The sequence below is a fragment of the Platalea leucorodia genome, assembly GCF_965183815.1.
Source record: "Platalea leucorodia genome assembly, chromosome: 1".
NCBI lineage: Eukaryota > Metazoa > Chordata > Aves > Pelecaniformes > Threskiornithidae > Platalea > Platalea leucorodia.
Window position 1 is genome coordinate 24748305 of NC_138823.1, and position 17255 is coordinate 24765559.

At 38.3% G+C, this 17255-nt stretch overlaps 1 protein-coding gene across 1 annotated transcript in view; it reads left to right on the top strand.

Annotated features, from left to right (window-relative positions):
- Positions 1-17255, top strand: part of STK3 (serine/threonine kinase 3) — a 137758-nt gene that overhangs the window by 89818 nt on the left and 30685 nt on the right. The gene's annotated exons all lie outside the window — the stretch shown is intronic.

Genomic DNA, 17255 nt, shown 5'->3' on the forward strand with positions numbered 1-17255 from the left:
ACATGTTCTTAACTGCAGTGCAGTAGCTAAATATGATCACATGGCACCTTTTTGAAAGTACACTTGGGATTTGGAGAAAAATGTTGTGTTTAATTTTAGGTGACAGCTGTAGGTGTGGGAATTTTTTCCCAGTTTTCACTTACTTCATTTCTACATAAAGCTGACTCTTAAATTTAAGCTACTGGAGTAAAGCCAGTTAAATAGCACAGTACAAACTGTTGCTGCTGGAGAGTTGAATAAGTTGGATTTTGGTTTGGGTGGGATTTTTTTAAGCCTTTTTTTTTTTTTTTTTTTTTTTTTTACCATAAAGTGCAATAGTCATCATCCTGATAATTGACTAACAAAATAATTATTTGCACCATTCATTGGAAAATAACTGGCCATTATTTAAGTGAGGTTATTACAGTGGCAATAAAATTGCCCTTAGAACAATTTAAAATTCATTCTATCTTTCCCATTACTTGTTAAGAAATGCAGGCTAAAATGATTCTTCTTGTAAATGGTAAGATCTTGATTCTGTAAGTGCTTATTCATGAATAATTCACGCGTGGATAATCCTGTGGAACTTGTTGACATTGCTTGTACATATGAAGTTGTCTTCTTGAAATAGGAATTTGTCCTAGAACCAAACCTGCGGGGTTCTGATCTTCAGAAACTAACTGTTTTGTGTGTTGTAGGCAAACCTTGCTAGTGGTCTTAGATTGGCAAGTCAAAGACTTCAGAATCATAGAATAGTTTGGGTTGGAAGGGACCTTTAAAGGTCATTTAGTCCAACTTCCGTGCCATGGGCAGGAACATGTTTCACTAGTTGGCTCAAAGCCCTGTCCAGCCTGACCTTGAACACTTCCAATGATGGGGCATCCACAACTTCTCTGGGCAACCTGTTCCAGTGTCTCATGGAAGTTACATGATGTGCAGTTTGTCCTTGACTTCCTAAAAAGGCAGTGTTGTAAGGCTTGTTACTACAAAATGATTCTGATTGAAGACCAAATAGGATTTTTAAAAAAAGTGAATAGCTATCTGCATGGGCAATGTATGCAGTTACTGGGGGGGATTTTGTTTTAAGCATGACAAAAGCCAAATACTTCCATAGATAAGCCAGCCTAAGAAAGAGTTTAGTAAGAGTCTTCAATAATGGATGTACTGCTTCAGAGTAGTCCACTCAAGAATACATTTCTCTGAAGTATCTGGTACCAGCTGATGTCACACAGGATATTGGTTTTAACAGCCTGCTGGTTTGAACCATAGGCAATTATTATTTATTTATATATTCCAGAAGCACTTCTATTTATATTTTAGACAGCGAGTGGCGGTATTGGTAAGTGGCCTGCAAGAGACTTTCTGAAAGGATAAATCAGTGAGCAGCATGCATAATGTATTGTCTGCTCTTTGTAAGATCAACATGAATGTTTTCAGTTGCTGACATGAAGTCTTTAAATGATTGATGAAAGGGGTAAATAATGGAAACTTTTTGTACTAAATAATTCCATTGTATTTTGTTTGGAATTAGCCTTAATGGGATCTATGAAAGGGATCCTAACAGTAAATGCTGACCGTCATCATTTTATTTAAAAAAAGGGATTGATACACTAGAACTAAAATATAAATGATCAAAATCTAACTTAATGCTAGAATACTCTAAGAGTACTCCAGCTTTCTATGTAGAAGAGGAGGGATGCTCTGTAAGTTGGACGTCACCAAACTCATTTGCTGAATGATACTATTATTCTTATTTACCTATATACCCTTGTAAGTCGTACCGAGCATGCCAGTGCTGGCAGCCAACAAGTAATCTACTTGTGAGCCAGGGCAGAATGACAGTGCCATGCCAAGAAGAGATACTCAAGTATATCGAATGGAAAGACTTACAAGTTTATTATTGTATGTGTCTGTTAGAGCATAAGCTAGAGAAGCAAAAGTGCCATTGAGGTGGGAGGGAGAAGGGAACAGGAGGAAGAAACAATCCATATAAATCCCTGCAACTAATCAGTTTGCTTATTTCTATGTATAAGGTGAGACCTGCAGAATTGGAAGCTAATTCTTGTGCCCAAATGGTGTATTTGCTTTAGGTCACGGTGATATTTTATCCTATTCCTAGTATATTTTACCATTTGATAAAACAATACATAGTTATTTAATTTGTTTAAATATACGTCTACATGTAATGCAGATATAGCAGTTAGTCTTACACACGTGCTGCTGTTTTTAGATAATGTAAATAAATGATACAGGAAACTTTTCTCATAAGGTAGAAAAATGAATGTATAAAATAATGCAAAATGAACTTAGCACTAAGTCTGGTTTGAAAGTTTTTGTGTGGGCATAGTTTTCTGCCCTGACATAAATGTTTTAAAAACTTCTTGCCAATGAAAATAGAAGACTTTTCCAAGAAAATTAAGATGCTTTGGTCATCACTCTGAGATTTAAAAAAAGTAATTTTAGCAGCGTTTTTTCTTCTGTAAGTACATACTTATGCTTTGTTTTTCACTGTTGAAGTACATCTGTTTTCAAATTCAAAAGCTGATCTTATTTCTTTTTCACTGATGCCATATGGGAATTTGAGATCCATCTCTGACTGTTGGTCCTGCGGGCCTTCAGTTCCATGATCAATCTGTGCTGGTTATTGATGTAATGTTCCATGAATTGATGAGAAAAAATTGCCACTGCAGTTTTGCATTGTATTGAATCAGGTATATTGCAAATAACTTTCAACTAGACTTAATTCTAGTACTGTATAGTCACTGTGAATATTACATTATTCCAAATTTACCCTGTTATGTATGCTTCAGGACTAAGGTGCTGTTTTCCATGCATAAGGGGTGTTTGGAGTTTTTATACTACATTTCTTCTTGTTTTTAAAGAAGAAAAAAACAAAACAAAACAAAAAACAACCAACCCCAAGCATTTTTGAAAGTCATCTTTTCTGTGACTAGGAATTTGTATAGGGTTGCTTTTTTTGATCTTTGTTTACAATTATTTTGTTGTCTATTTTTTGTCCCATGATAAATTCTGAAAACCCGAAGTATGGGTCTTTTATATCAGTGAATCTTAGAGAAATGTATTTCTGGGAAAGTACTTGTAAATGTTTTGGTTTGTTTTATTTTTTTTTTTTTTTTTTTCCACTTCAGCCTTTGAAATGAAAGTGTTGAAGCTCTGATTGGATATAAATCTTACAAAAAACAAACCAGTGTTTATTCAAACTTCAGCTTTTATATTAAACTTTTAATACATATTTCACACTGAAGGATCATAGTGGATTTTTGTTTTCAATGAATACTATCAGACTATAGGCAATTCTTTTACACATTTATGTTATTTTTAAGGGGCCTGCAGCAGATGGCAAAATTAAAGCAGTATTTTTAACCCTGATTCTGTCAGTTTTACTTGGGGTTAAGTGATGTTTTATTCAGAGCAAACCTTGATGCCAGTAGGCCTAATCAACAAGATACTACTCATTGTGAAGAAAAGTGGCATAATGTCTTTGGTTAAGTAAAGACGTGGTAAAGCTAATAGTGTATGGGTATGATATTCATAGAAATGTTAATGATGCATGGTATAAGCAGCTTTTCATAATGAGGTTTAACTTTTTAATGGGCCAACTTTTAGTCTTCGATCACAAGTCAGCAGTTTGGATCAGAGTGCCTAATTAGAGCAAATGATGTGTTTGTTTCAACCATCTAAGTGACCAGTCCTTTTAAGAACAGTTGTTTTTTATAGATATTATGTATTTGTATGACTATGTTGCTATTATAATAGCTTTGTTCTTTCCATGGGGAATGTTTTCCATGAGATATGTACATGCTGGAGAGAGCTGTGTATTAAATGAGCAGTATAACTGCAAGGTGGTGTTGAAGCAGCTTGCTGAAGTTTCTTTTTGTCTTTCACAGTTGAAGATTTTGTGGTATTTTGTGTAGCATTTATTACATTTTTATGGCTATTATAGCAGATAGTTTTCACCAAAAAAAGGTGAACTTTTAATAAGCAAGAAATGCTTGAAATTTTTATCATGTGGGGAAAAACAGGTAAGTGTTAGCTTGCTAGATTAATGTGCTATGTGTACGTGTTGTTAAATAACCTGCTGCTGCTTACATTTTTACTGTATGATGACATTTTACGTCTCATTAAGATATAAAATTGCTCTGTAAATCCTTCTATCCCTTAGTAACGTGTGTTAGTGTGGAACACTACGTTAACAAAGATTTACATGAACTACAGTGAAGTGATATCTAATTGATGATAACCTGTGAATTAACATTACTCAGAATGAGTTGTTAAACTTCATTTGCACTGATCGAATATGTTATTTCATTTTAAATGAGTCATTTACTTTTCGTTATGAGATGATAAAATGTAAAAAGGCAAATCTATTTATTATAGGAATGCTAGGGTAATGATTTCTGTCTTTAGTAGAATTATTTCCAAACAGGAATGGTGTCCAGATTGTTAAATATTAAACAGTGAACATGTAGATCATGTTTTGCAGTAACTGCAGTATCATGTTTAAGTAGATGCATTTTGGGTGACTTAAAGATTCTGGAATAGCAACAAAAATTTAAAAAGCCATCTGTTACCCTAGGCAGAATATTTCTGGGTTTCAACCAGAACAAATACATTATAATATAATCATTGTGAAATAATTGTATTGCAGATACTGAGCATTTTAGTTAACATTTATAAACATATAATGTGACAATTGATTCGGTAAAAAAGTAAATACTATAGAATGACTGAAGGCTGTATAGCATTTAATTAAAACTTCAGTAATAAAGCTAGGCTGAGTTAGCTTCATTGGAAATACTTCTTTGTCCAAAACCTTGGCTGGGTTTACTCTGATTTTATTTAAGCAGCAGATGAGTAAGTTTGGTACAGTCTTCTTTCTAATTAATGAGAATGCATGTATTTCATCTGTTTTCAACCATTTGAGATTCTCCTCCAAGTCATTTGAAAATTTTAAATGAAGTATTAACATATATTCATTTTGCTTTGTTTTTAATTAGTTGCTTGAATATCATGAAGCATTTCCAGATGCTGACAGGAAGAACGTCTTCTTAACTAAGCAAATACGAAACTTAGGTTTCTGGGTTTGCATGGGCTGTATGCAGATGAGATAAACAGAAGATTATTTACAATGCCATATAGCTAACCGAAGTAGTATTGGTGTCCGCAGTCTGCATGCAGAATTTCATTAATTTCGGTTCAGAGATGGCTAAGAGAGGAGAGACTGGAAAATGAATATAATGAATATAATGTGCTTTATCTAGCTCATTTTGTGAGGTCAGTGTGAACCTCAGCAGTGGAGGTTTTCTGTGCCTCTTAAAATAGGCGGCTAGTACAGAAGCTTCTTGTGTGTTGAGTGGTTATTAAAAAAATGAAAGGTGTGTGGGTAATTCAATGGAAGGGAGATTCGTATTAGGAGTCCACTGTGGATGGTTTGCAGGTCACGGTTGTGGTTTGTTAGGCTTATCGTGCAGCTTTTCAGGCAGACAGCAGGGGAGGTTGCGCCAGCCTGACATGTAAACTGAAAAACGCATTATCGGTTCGTGGTTTTTTTTTTTTTTTTTTTTTTTCCCATTAGGCAAAGTGAACAGACCAACCTAGTACACTTTTTTTTTTTAAAAAAAAACTCTGCAAGACAAATACTGACTGATTTTACAAAATCCTGTTTGTATATTCTGACCACAAAAGGAGAATTATTTTTCTTGCAGAGAGTGGGGGAATATATTACTTGAGCAGAGTGTTTCTCTAACTGATATTGAATATAGAATCCTTTCTCTTTTAATATGTCCCTTCCCCTATTAGTATAGAAGTAAATAATTGAAAATCAAGCCTAGTAATTTGGTCTTGTATATAATTAAATTGTTTAGGCTGTAAACAGAAGCAATCCTTTCTGTTTGTCTCTAAATTATAGGATTATTTTAAAGCTGGTACTCTGATCACCGAGTCATTCATGCCAAAGTGCCAGTGCTGTACTTTTGCAGTTTTGGAAGGTGAATTGTGCTGTCTGACAAAGATTATATGAGTTTTGTATCCTAAAAGAGCACAGAAGTCACCCTTCTAGGCCAAAAAGCTTTCTCCATTCTTACATGTGAAAAACAAAATCAAAGATTTTTACTTATTATTGATATGTCCTCTGAAGGTAAGACAAGAACTCAGGCTTGAATTGCAGCAATTAATTTGAAGTTAGATAGTAAAAAGAACGTCTAATAGGATAACAACGTACGACAGCAGATTGCCCCAGAGGGTTGCAGAAGTTGCCATTATTGTGAGTGTTGAAGACCTGGTTAAACAAACATGTCAGGAATAGTTGTGGTGGAGTTGATACCACTTGGAGCAGAGGATTGTTGTAGGTGACCTCCTCCTGTAAATGTTTCTGATGGCCTTATTTCCTAGGCTTTTTAAGCTACTGCTGAGGACTGATGTTTGTAATCATAAAAGATGTTTAGAACACATAGGTTTTGCAAGCTCAAGCTCTCAAAAACAGTGACATACTTACTTTGTTTATTAGGAGCATCAGTATTTTAGAGGGGCTAGACCTTGGGTAACCTTGACAATTTTCGCAATTAGCAGTTAACTTATTTCCAAACATGAGTCTGCCTCTGGAATATTTCAGCCAAGATTCGGTCAATAAAACTTAACCATGTTTTCTCTCCCGAAAGTTTAAAGCATCCCTGCTGTCTTACTGTATCATGTCAAATAGTTTCAATGTGCAATGTGTTTTTTAATTACAAGATAGTTTCTAGTGAGAAGACACTTTAAAACTTATTTTTCATCCAACTTTCAAATTCTTAGTATAGAGTTAAGAATGAAACTACTTCACTCCAAAAAGTTTAAACGCTTGCATCATCTAACCCCCCCCCCCCCTTTTTTTTTTCTCATAAGGTTGAATAGAGACACTGCAGTGTAGCTCTAGTGTATATATATTCAGTTACACAGCAGGTCTGTAATTTGTGCATAGTTTAAAGAGAATAAAAGGAAAGAAATGAATGAAGCTGATGAGCTGGGGCAGCACTGCTGGTTTAAAGTAACATCTTGTTACCTTAGTAACCAAGTTGTCTGTACTAATATACTTCTTTGAGATCATTGTGTAATAGCTAAGTAATGTGTATAGCCTAGAAAGAACTGTGAAATACTTGGAAAAACCAGTTTTGGCTGGACAAGTTTTAGAAGATCCTTTTTTGTCCATCAAACCAATTCAGTTTCAGGTCTCTCGATTCTGTTTTCTCTTACAAAGGGGGGGGGGGGGGGGCGGGAGGGAGAGATATACTTAATCCAAATAGTTTCCATGTTGCATGAATCACTGTTAATGTCAAGACAGCGTACCACACCTTTGTGTGTAATGCCTGATCCTCAGCCTGAGTGCTGACACCAAGAGGTGCGTGTTCTACTTCAGGGTTTCAGCAGAATTCTTTGAAATAATCTCTATGACAGTATAATGAAAATTTACCACTGAGAAACAAAATCTGTTCTACTCTTTGCTATGATGATTAATGATAATGAAAAGAAGTAAAAATAAAACTTGCCTCAGGAGACTGGGTGACTGGAATTTTGCAAGACTGTTTTAAGTTAATTTTTGTAACTCCTTAGTTTTGAAGAGGATTTCCTCATTACGTAGTTTCATAAAGAACATGGAGTGGTTTTTTTTTTTTTCCGGTTTAGCTTTACCCCCCCTCCTTTTTTTTTTTTTTTTTTATTTTTTTATTTTTTACTGGACTCAAATAGGAGCATGAGAACTTGTCAGATAGGATTCTAGCAATTCAACAGAAAAAAATTTTTGGATTAGTTCAGTGTCCACATGGCTAACTCTCAATAATCAAAAAGCTTGTATTAGATTTCTGTGCCTCATGTTTTGATCAGCAGCCAATAAGTACCATGTGTAGACTATATATTAAGCATAGATGTTAACAATATTTCATAAACAAAATACTGGAAATTAAATGGCTGACATTTAATACTATAGAGCTTTATGAAGAACGGAAAAAATTCTGTGTGGTTTTTGTTTGCAAATAACTTGTAGAATTTGATGAAGGAGACTTCTGCATTAAGGCATTGACTTCAAACAGAGGGCTCATAATAGTTGGAGTTCCTTGTTATTTGGAACAAATATCTTCAGATACCTGTTAGGTTGGACTTAGTACACATTTATCAAAACCAGGGATTGCCCAGAATACTTTGGTTTACATGTAAATTTTGTTTCCTTTTCTTAGAACTTGCATAACTCAGAGATAAAAGGGAACTCCTATGAAACTTGAAAGCAAAATCTGTATTTCTATAAGAATACACTTCTTATTCTCATTTATTTGTTTTTTAGTAATGTGTGAAATTTATACATTACAATGATGTACATGTCATTCTTTAACATTAGATCTCTGTCTGTTGATGCCTTATAGCCCACATTTACTTTTGTTTATTGGGAGTTGTAGCATTGTTATTCACTAGTCATTTTATTTTTGGTGAAAAAGGTGAGGTTTTCTATAGAGGTGTGTGCTGTGTAAAGCTGTAAGGTAGCTGTTTGGAGACTTGGTTTTTTTCATTCATTGTTATTTGTGTCTGGATAAAAGTGTGCCTCATGGATAGCACCAGTACCTAAAAAGGTAAAAAAGAAAAATTATGTAAAATCACCCAAGGTGGTGGTGGGGGAACCCAACAAAACCACAGAATTAATTTGGCAAGTTTTTATACTTATTTCATAGTGTTATATGAGTAACAATTTAAAAATAAAGCTATGCAAGCCCAATATATAAAGCTGCAGCTATTGACAAACTCTCTATAGAATGGTTAATCTCATACTTGCTGAAGTCAGTGGCAAAGCTCCTACTGATGGCAATGTTAAGTTTAGCTGCTCAGATTATTAAAGAAACCACTTCCATTTGTGTGCCTGAATGTGAAACTGCGTTTAGGTTTAAGGTTAGAAATTTCACAGCTTAGACCGTTTCTCTCAGTATTCCTTAGTTTAGGGCAAGTATGCCTAGTTGCTAGGAAAGAAATACCTGAAGAATTAACGCTTATTTAGCATGTACTTCAAGATCTTGGTATTGCTTACATTTACGTTTGTGTTGATAGTAGGAGTTGTACAGATATAAGAATGCTAGTAAGAAAAGTTAGGTTTTTAACTTAAGTAAGACATATCAGGACAAAATTTCTCTGTAGGAAAGCTCTGAAGGTACAGCAGCATAGTTATAGCTGTTTCAGAACCCTAACTGCATTTCTCTGACAAGTTTTAGCGTGCCACATTGAGAATTAAAACAAGTCAGCTTAAACCGTTCTGAAGAATTTAACTTATTTTACTTTGCATTGCAGCAGACTAGGGTCATGGACATGGTTAGGTCTTCAGCTGAGAAGCAGGAACTTTGCAAACTGTGCAGCCTTGACTGCATGATACTGTATGAGTGGGCTGTAGTGCTTGTAGCTGTGAATTAGGTGGAACTTTCTAAAAACTGTGTTTGATTTTTTTTTTTCCCTCATGGTGTCACTACAGACCAATATATTTAGTTGTTTTTTATGTTTTAATATTCTTCTTTCAAGTAAGAATGGAGGAAAAAATGTTCTTTGAAGAGACTTGCGGACCAGACTTCCCCATCACTCCAAAAAGTTCTCTAGATCCAAAAAGTTCTCTTAGTCATTTTGGGACAGCTCATTTGTACTCCCTTATACTTTGTTGAGTCCTCTTTAAACATTGTGCTTTTTGGCATAGGGAATTACTTTAAGAAGTGTGTGAGTGGAAGAGGAGGCTTTCTTACGGGGAGATCCTTGGGCATTGGTCCCACTAGAACCTGGAGGAGGTGCTTATATTTTTTTGAAGGTAGTTCTTCATGTGCTTCTAGTGCAAATGTTTGGGTCTTTTTTTTTTTTTTTTTTCCTGCAGTGTCAGTTGGATTATCACTTTCACAGAATGATCATTTATTTTTTGTTGAAATTAATTGTTCCTTTAAGATTGCCATTAATTATAGTCATATGTTCTAAATGCCATCTACGCACAAGAAGAACGTGCACTCTGCAGAGATGGATAATCACCTCAAGATGAGAACTGTTATCCTGATAATGTTCATAGAGATAGAAATGTGATATTTCCATGGTGCTTGTGATGTGTATATAGGGTGGAATGGGCTTTTTATTTTGCTTTTGCAAAGTTAGAAATTTCATTGCTATTTCTGTCTTTCTAAAGAGTTTCCATTAACTAATAGAGTACCACTGTGAGTCAAAATAAAGAGACCGACGTAAGCAAGCCTACATTCAGACAGATTCAATTAAAGTAACAAAGACATTGAATTAAAAAAAATGAAACTGACACTTGTCCATTGGGATTTTGTCTGCGACTAATGATTCACGGAGATATGAGCACCTCTGTGCAGCCCACCACCAATGCTGCTTCCGAGAAACAGGGGAGGAATTGGTGGGAGTGCATTGATCATCGTGCAGCTTGGTGTGTACGTGCTCGGCTGTTTCATTTGTTGTCTCTTGAGCTGGTTAACTTCCTTTTCACATGTTTCAAAGATACCTGGTTTACAGGGGTTGTTTTTCCCTGCGTCAAGTTCTCCAACAACTGCTAGCGTGTTTTGAATGGTACTATAACAGAGAGCCTTTTGAAGGAATGACGTTATGGCCAAATAATGCACCTTTCACTTATGCTCAGTGGTTAACAGGATTTAACTCCCAAATTGTGCAGTGCCCTTCTATTTAAAAAACAAAACAAAACAAAGAAAGAAAAAAACATAAGCCCCAAGCAGTTTGCAGAGTAAAGGATATTTGCAGAGAAAAAGAGATGGCAAAGAGCTGATGCCTCTGAAGAGGATTTCTGAGGGATTTGGGGGAAGGAGTGATAGGTGGAAGGAGGCCAAACCCCGTGTTACTTAAGCATCCCCATGGCCTGTGAAATTCAAGAGCCTTGTTTTCTCCTCTCTGCTGGCTAATGACACTATGGCAACAGCCCACTGGTCATTTCAGAGGCGGGCTAACTCAAAACTACGGGGGAAACCAGCGATGTTGGAAGCAGTGGTTAGTTTGAAACTACCTGACCTGTTTTCCACGTTTTAAAGAGCTGTTGCTACGGCAACAGCAGCTCGGGAGGACTGAGTGCTGCTAAGTTTCAGAGGTTCAGCAGTCACGTGCATGTGGAGGGGGTGTATCACTTCCAACACCAAGCTGTGTTCCTACACCCACCTTTTTTACAGATCCCTATGTTACCCTACAATTAGCACAGATACTTTAGAAAACATATTACCTAAGTCCTAATGGAGCAGTTTACTAATCTAGCTTGATTTCAACTCAGTTCTTCCTTTGTTCATCTTCTCTATCTTATTGCAGCTTCCCAAAATAGAACATCTCCAAAGAATGGTAGTTGCCATATCCTGTGGTCCTCAAACTGTCCTGTCACCAAACACCATGATCATTTTGTTCTGCAGTTCCATGTCCCATGTTATGGAAGTCAGCAAACATAAGCTGTTTGACCATGAGTTAGGGAGAAATTAATTCCAGAGCTGAGATGCCTTCATTGAAAAATAGCCTGACAGTTTTAATCAGCGAATTACTCTCTGAAATGCCTCTGCTGCTGGCAGTTGCCATTGTAACATATGGGAGAGAGAAGACTTTGCAGATGGTCAATTCAAGAAACTATTTTACAACTTTGAATTGAAAATCAGCGCAGTGAACTTCACCTGGCATCTGGAGTGTACTGTGCTTATTGTGAAAACTGTCACTTAGTAAGTGGACAACAGTATAGTATGCTAACAGAAATGTTTGGTTAGTAGAGCTGTAATCCAATTTTCAATTTAGTGCAATTTTTTTATTATGGAGTGAGAAGAATGACTGTAATGTGATCCATGTCTGAAAGGAAAGTACATTCTCGCCAAGCATAAATTTCAAGAGAAGTCCTCATCATAGCTGCACTTCAGATACACAGCAGTAGTTGGGAGCCCAGTGAAGCACCTTACTTATAGTAATACTGGAGCCTCTGCCTTACTGAGTGGGAGCTATGACAAGAAAGAATGCTCTAGCTAGCTGCCCCCCCCCCCCCCCCCCCAATCTATTAGCACTATTTCAGACTTGCTCTAACAAGCAATAACAATAACATGGATCGAAAGCCTTCCTCTATCTCTAACGAGATTATAAGACCACATATGAAGGAGAATGTTCATCTGTGATGTTTAGTTTGTTGGTTATCTGGGAAAAAGTGATGTGATAATTGTGAAAGATTCTCAACTGATCTCATTAAATGCAAAAAAGTGTTAAAAACTGTGTTTAGGTGCTGAAATCAAATGCTCAAAAGTTAGGGAGTGATGCATTTATGATCACTTGACCCATTATGGGCCCATTCTTTAATGGAGTTTTAACCCATAGTCGTATAATTAAAGAATGTGTTACGGTGTTTAAGTATAACAAGAAAAGAGCAAAATTAAGGTTGCTTAAGGAGTTGTAAGCATGTTCTTCCCTAACGTCTTTCAAGTATGTGACTTACCATTCTTTCAGAGTTTTATACATAGAATCATAGAATGACATTTCATACCTATTTAAAAAGGAAAAGGAGGAAGAAAAGCAACCTTTATTTCAGGCAAGCACAACAGCCCTCCACTGTACAATATTGGTGAGGTTTGAATGCTGAATTGTTAACCACTGGTACCCAGATCACAGTGTCTTCAATTGTTAGAATAAGTATGGTGACTGAGAGAGAGAGAAAGTAAAAAGGAGGAATAGACTACTGGGAGCCTGGATGGAGGCAACAGGGAATGGAAGGAAACAAGGAAGATCAACCTACTCTTTCTCCTGCTCGTGGCATAGGATTAATATGAGCTGCTCCCACAGAGGTATTTCTCTGAACAAGACACAAGAGTCAGTCCAACCCAGCCTTCATATAATAGTGCATGTGTAACAAAATTGCCCAGTAGATGTCTTACGATGCATACTGTGAGATGAGAATAGGGACTGATTAGGTGAGTAAGACTTGAGAGTTCAATTATCAACTATTTCTGCTTCCATGAGAAGCAGAACTAGCCTTAAAATGCTTTTAAAAAGGGAGTTGGACTAGATGATCTTTAAAGGTCCCTTTTAGCCCAAACCATTCTATGATTCTATGAATGTGCACTTGCAGCTCAGAAAGCCAGTCGTATCCTGGGCTGTGTAAAAAAAGAAGCATGGTCAGCAGGTCGAGGGAGGTGATTCTCCCCCTCTGCTCAGCTCTCATGAGAACCCACCTGGAGTACTGCATCCAGCTCTGGGGTCCTCAGTACAAGAAAGACATGGACCTGTTAGAGTAGGTCCAGAGGAGGGCCACAAAAATGATCAGAAGGCTGGAATACTTCTCCTGTGAGAAAAGGATGGGAGAGTTGGGGTTGTTGAGCCTGGAGAAGAGAAGGCTCTGGGGAGACCTTACTGTGGCCTCTCAGTATATACAGGGGGCTTCTAAGAAAGATGGAGAGAGACTTTTTACCAGGGCCTGTAGTGACAGGACAAGGGGCAATGATTTTAAACTGAAAGAGGGTAGATTTAGATTGGACATAAGGAAGAAATTTTTTATTATAAGGTTGGTGAGACACTGAAACAGGTTGCCCAGAGAAGTTGTGGATGCCCTGTCATTGGAAGCGTTCAAGGTCAGGTTGGATAGGGCTTTGAGCAACCTGATCTAGTGAAAGATGTCCCTGCCCATCATAAGGGGGTTGGACTAGATGGTCTTTAAAGGTCCCTTCCAACCCAAACCATGCTATGATTCTATGAAAAGTATGAGGAGGAAGGAGTGGCAGCAAGGAACTGTTAGGGACTGACCATAACTGCTCACCCTCCATCCCTCTGTGTTGCTTGGGGGGTGGTGGTGGTGAATAGAAGAGTCTGTAATGTAGGAGTGAAGCTGAGCCCGGGAAAGAGAGGAGGCAAGGTGTTGCTTTAATGCTTTTCTTTTTCATTTCTCATTACCCAAATCTATTTTTATTGACAATAAATTAAATTTTCCGCATGTTGAGTATGTTTTGCCCATGATGGTAGTTGGTAAGCAATCCTCCTGTCTTTATCTTGAGACATAAGCTTTCTCATCCTATTTTCTCCCCCATCCTACTAAGGAGGGGGGAGTGAGTGAGGAAGCAGCTGGGTGGACATTTGGCTGTTAGCCAAGGTTAACCCACCACACCTGGTGAGACTCATTTCAGCAGTCTTCTATAGCTAGAAGTTCATCTCCATCTTTGACACATAAGGATAAGTTTTCTTGGTCTATACCAGCCCCTCTTTATCTTTTCCTTGCAACAGCACTTCTGTTGTGCGGCCATAGCTCAGTAACTAAGAAGCACCATTGCAGATGCTTGCTTTATTGGAAAGAGCGCCAGGTCTGGTTCCCCCTCAGTGATGTAAAGCACAAATACCATCTGTCCTACAGTTAAGATCACTTCAGTGAGTTTCTACATAACTGCTCACGCCTGCCAGAGACAGAGAATCAGTCTGTCTTTTAATTTCTTTTTACAGAACTGTCCTCAGATTGCCCCATGTCACATGTACAGAAGTACTGCTTCCAAATTCCTACTCATTAAAGTTGTCAGCTTTCTCTGGGACTTCTCAGAAGAAGGCCTTGTCTGCAGTACAAGGTCTTCAGGGTGGCCTGAACACATTTCTTGGCTTTTTGCTGGAGTGACTAGCTGTCCTCAGAATCGTGGTCAAGTCAGAGCTGGCACGGAGCCGTCTTGATATTTTGCAACAGCTAGATGATTGGCAAGTAGGTACACTGGTGAATGTTTAAGTATTACAGCTGGTGAAGTTCAGCAGTCAGGCACATGCTATGTACAGATACACCCCAAAGGGCAGTTGCAGTTGAAGAAATGGATATATCCCACCCTGTGCTCCACTGTGGCAACATAGTATTAGGAACAATCTAAGCCTCTGTATGTCAAGAACATGAACATACCAAGACAATAATTTGTGTGAACAAACAAGAGGGTATGAGATCTTGATGCTCTGCAGAAAAGCTCATGATATTTGGAATTGATACATCTAGTATCAGACCCATTGGCTATCTACTTCTTGAGATTCCAGATAATATTGGGCAATGGAGACTGAAGAACTGTGAGTGACTAGGCTTCAGGATGATACTCAAGACAATTTTCAGGAACCTGAGATGCTTCAGTGGGCCTGTTTTTCTTGATAATGATGAAGAAATATTTTTGGTTAAGTGAATAAATGTTTTTGGTCTTGGCCTGGTTTATCCACAGGGTCCCATTTTGGATACCTCTTTAATACACCAGTCACAGTCATTTTACTAATCTTTTTCTTGCATTTTACCTTTACTAATGCTTCTCAGAAAGTTATGATAGTCAAAAGACATAAGTTTTCCCTAGCTTCATGAAGGCAGTTTTTATTCTAGAATCTCTTCCACCTCTCCATGATGACAGTTAGTTTTGGGATTTCAGGCTTACTGTCACGGGACTCGCATTGTCTGACTCCTTAAATCTTAGGCCATATTGTTGAAAGTCTCCTGATCCTACGCTGATCCTCTGAGAACATCCGTATCAAAAAGTTTTAGGAAGTTGACTGTATGTACATACACAGCTAAATGGACTAGTTTCTGTGGGTGGTGGCCAGCTTTGTACTCATCCTCTACGTTTTGAGGTCCAGGTCATCAATGATCTGGACGAAGAGATCGAGGGCATGCACCCTCAGTAAGTTTGCAGACAACACCAAGTCGGGGGGAGTGCTAATCTGCTTGAGGGTAGGAAAGCCCTACAGAGGGACCTGGACAGGCTGGATTGGTGGGCTGAGGCCAACTGTATGAGGTTCAATAAGGCTCAGTGCTGGGTCCTGCACTTGGGTCACAAAAACCCCATGCAACGCTACAGGCTTGGGGAAGATTGGCTGGGAAGCTGCCTGGTGGAAAAGAACCTGAGGGTGTTGGTTGACAGACAGCTGAATATGAGCCAGCAGTGTGCCTAGGTGGCCAAGAAGGCCAATAGCATCCTGGCTTGTATCAGAAATAGTGTGGCCAGCAGGACAAGGGAGGTGATCATCCCCCTGTACTTGACACTGGTGAGGCCGCACCTCGAGTAGTGTGTTCATTTTTGGGCCCCTCACTTCAAGAAGGACGTTGAGGTGCTGGAGCATGTCCAGAGGAGGGCAACGAAGTCGGTGAAGGGTCTGGAGCACAAGTCTTATGAGGAGCGGCTGAGGGAACTGGGGTTGTTTAGCCTGGAGAAGAGGAGGCTGAGGGGAGACCTGATTGCTCTCTACAACTGCTTGAAAGGAGGCTGTAGCGAGGTGGGGGTCGGTCTCTTCTCCCACGTAACAAGTGATAGGACGAGAGGAAACGGCCTCAAGCTGCGCCAGGGGAAGTTTGGGTTGGATATTAGGAAAAATTTCTTCACTGAAAGGGCAGTCAGGCACTGGAACAGGCTGCCCAGGGAAGTGGTGGAGTCCCCATCCCTGGAGGTATTTAAAAGACGGATAGACGTGGTGCTTGAGGACATGGTTTAGTGGTGGAGTTGGCAGTGTTAGGTTAACGGTTGAACTTGAACAGTTACCTTGATGATCTTAAGGGTCTTTTCCAACCTAGATTATTCTATGATTCTGTGAGGGGGAGGTCTTTTACCCTTTGATCTGGATCATTTTTTGAAAACAAAAATAGCAGTTGTTCTTCAGGCACTCTTTAGGGGTGCACCTCTCCTGGAAATGCTTTCATGACGTTCTTCAGTGACATTTCCCAAGAGCTTAATAGGAGTTTTCTGGCTGATCTAATGAATCATTTTTTTATTGAGATTTTAATGTTGTATTTACATCCCCTCGTGGATCATCTCTATGAGCTTATGCCTACGTTCACTTTTTCATTTTTCTAACTCTTTTAGTGAAAATAGTTTTTTCTAGTGATTACCACGTACTTGGGAAAATATATCTTGAGTCATACTGGCTTTCTTTATGTTTGGAAAAAACTGTACAAGGTTGCACTTCGTGTGGTTCCTGCAGTTTGATTCAAGGCAGGAAATCAACCTGCCTGTGTTGTTATCAAAGTCACACACATCCAGGACTGAGACATCAGATATTTTATTATTATTATTTTAAATTTGGACAAGAAGGTTTAGGAAGATTGTTCAGCTTTTCAAATGGACGGCAAAAATGTCCGCATGCATAATGATTTCCGCACAAGGGTATAGCGTAATGAGAATAGCATGCTGGGTCAGGATCTACTGCAAGAGGGCTAGGGGTGTAATTCATGTGCATCCACATGAGCACAAGTCTGCTTTGAGATCTGAGAAATGTGTCCATCCCTGAGACTTGTAGATTTGTCCCAATAAATTCCA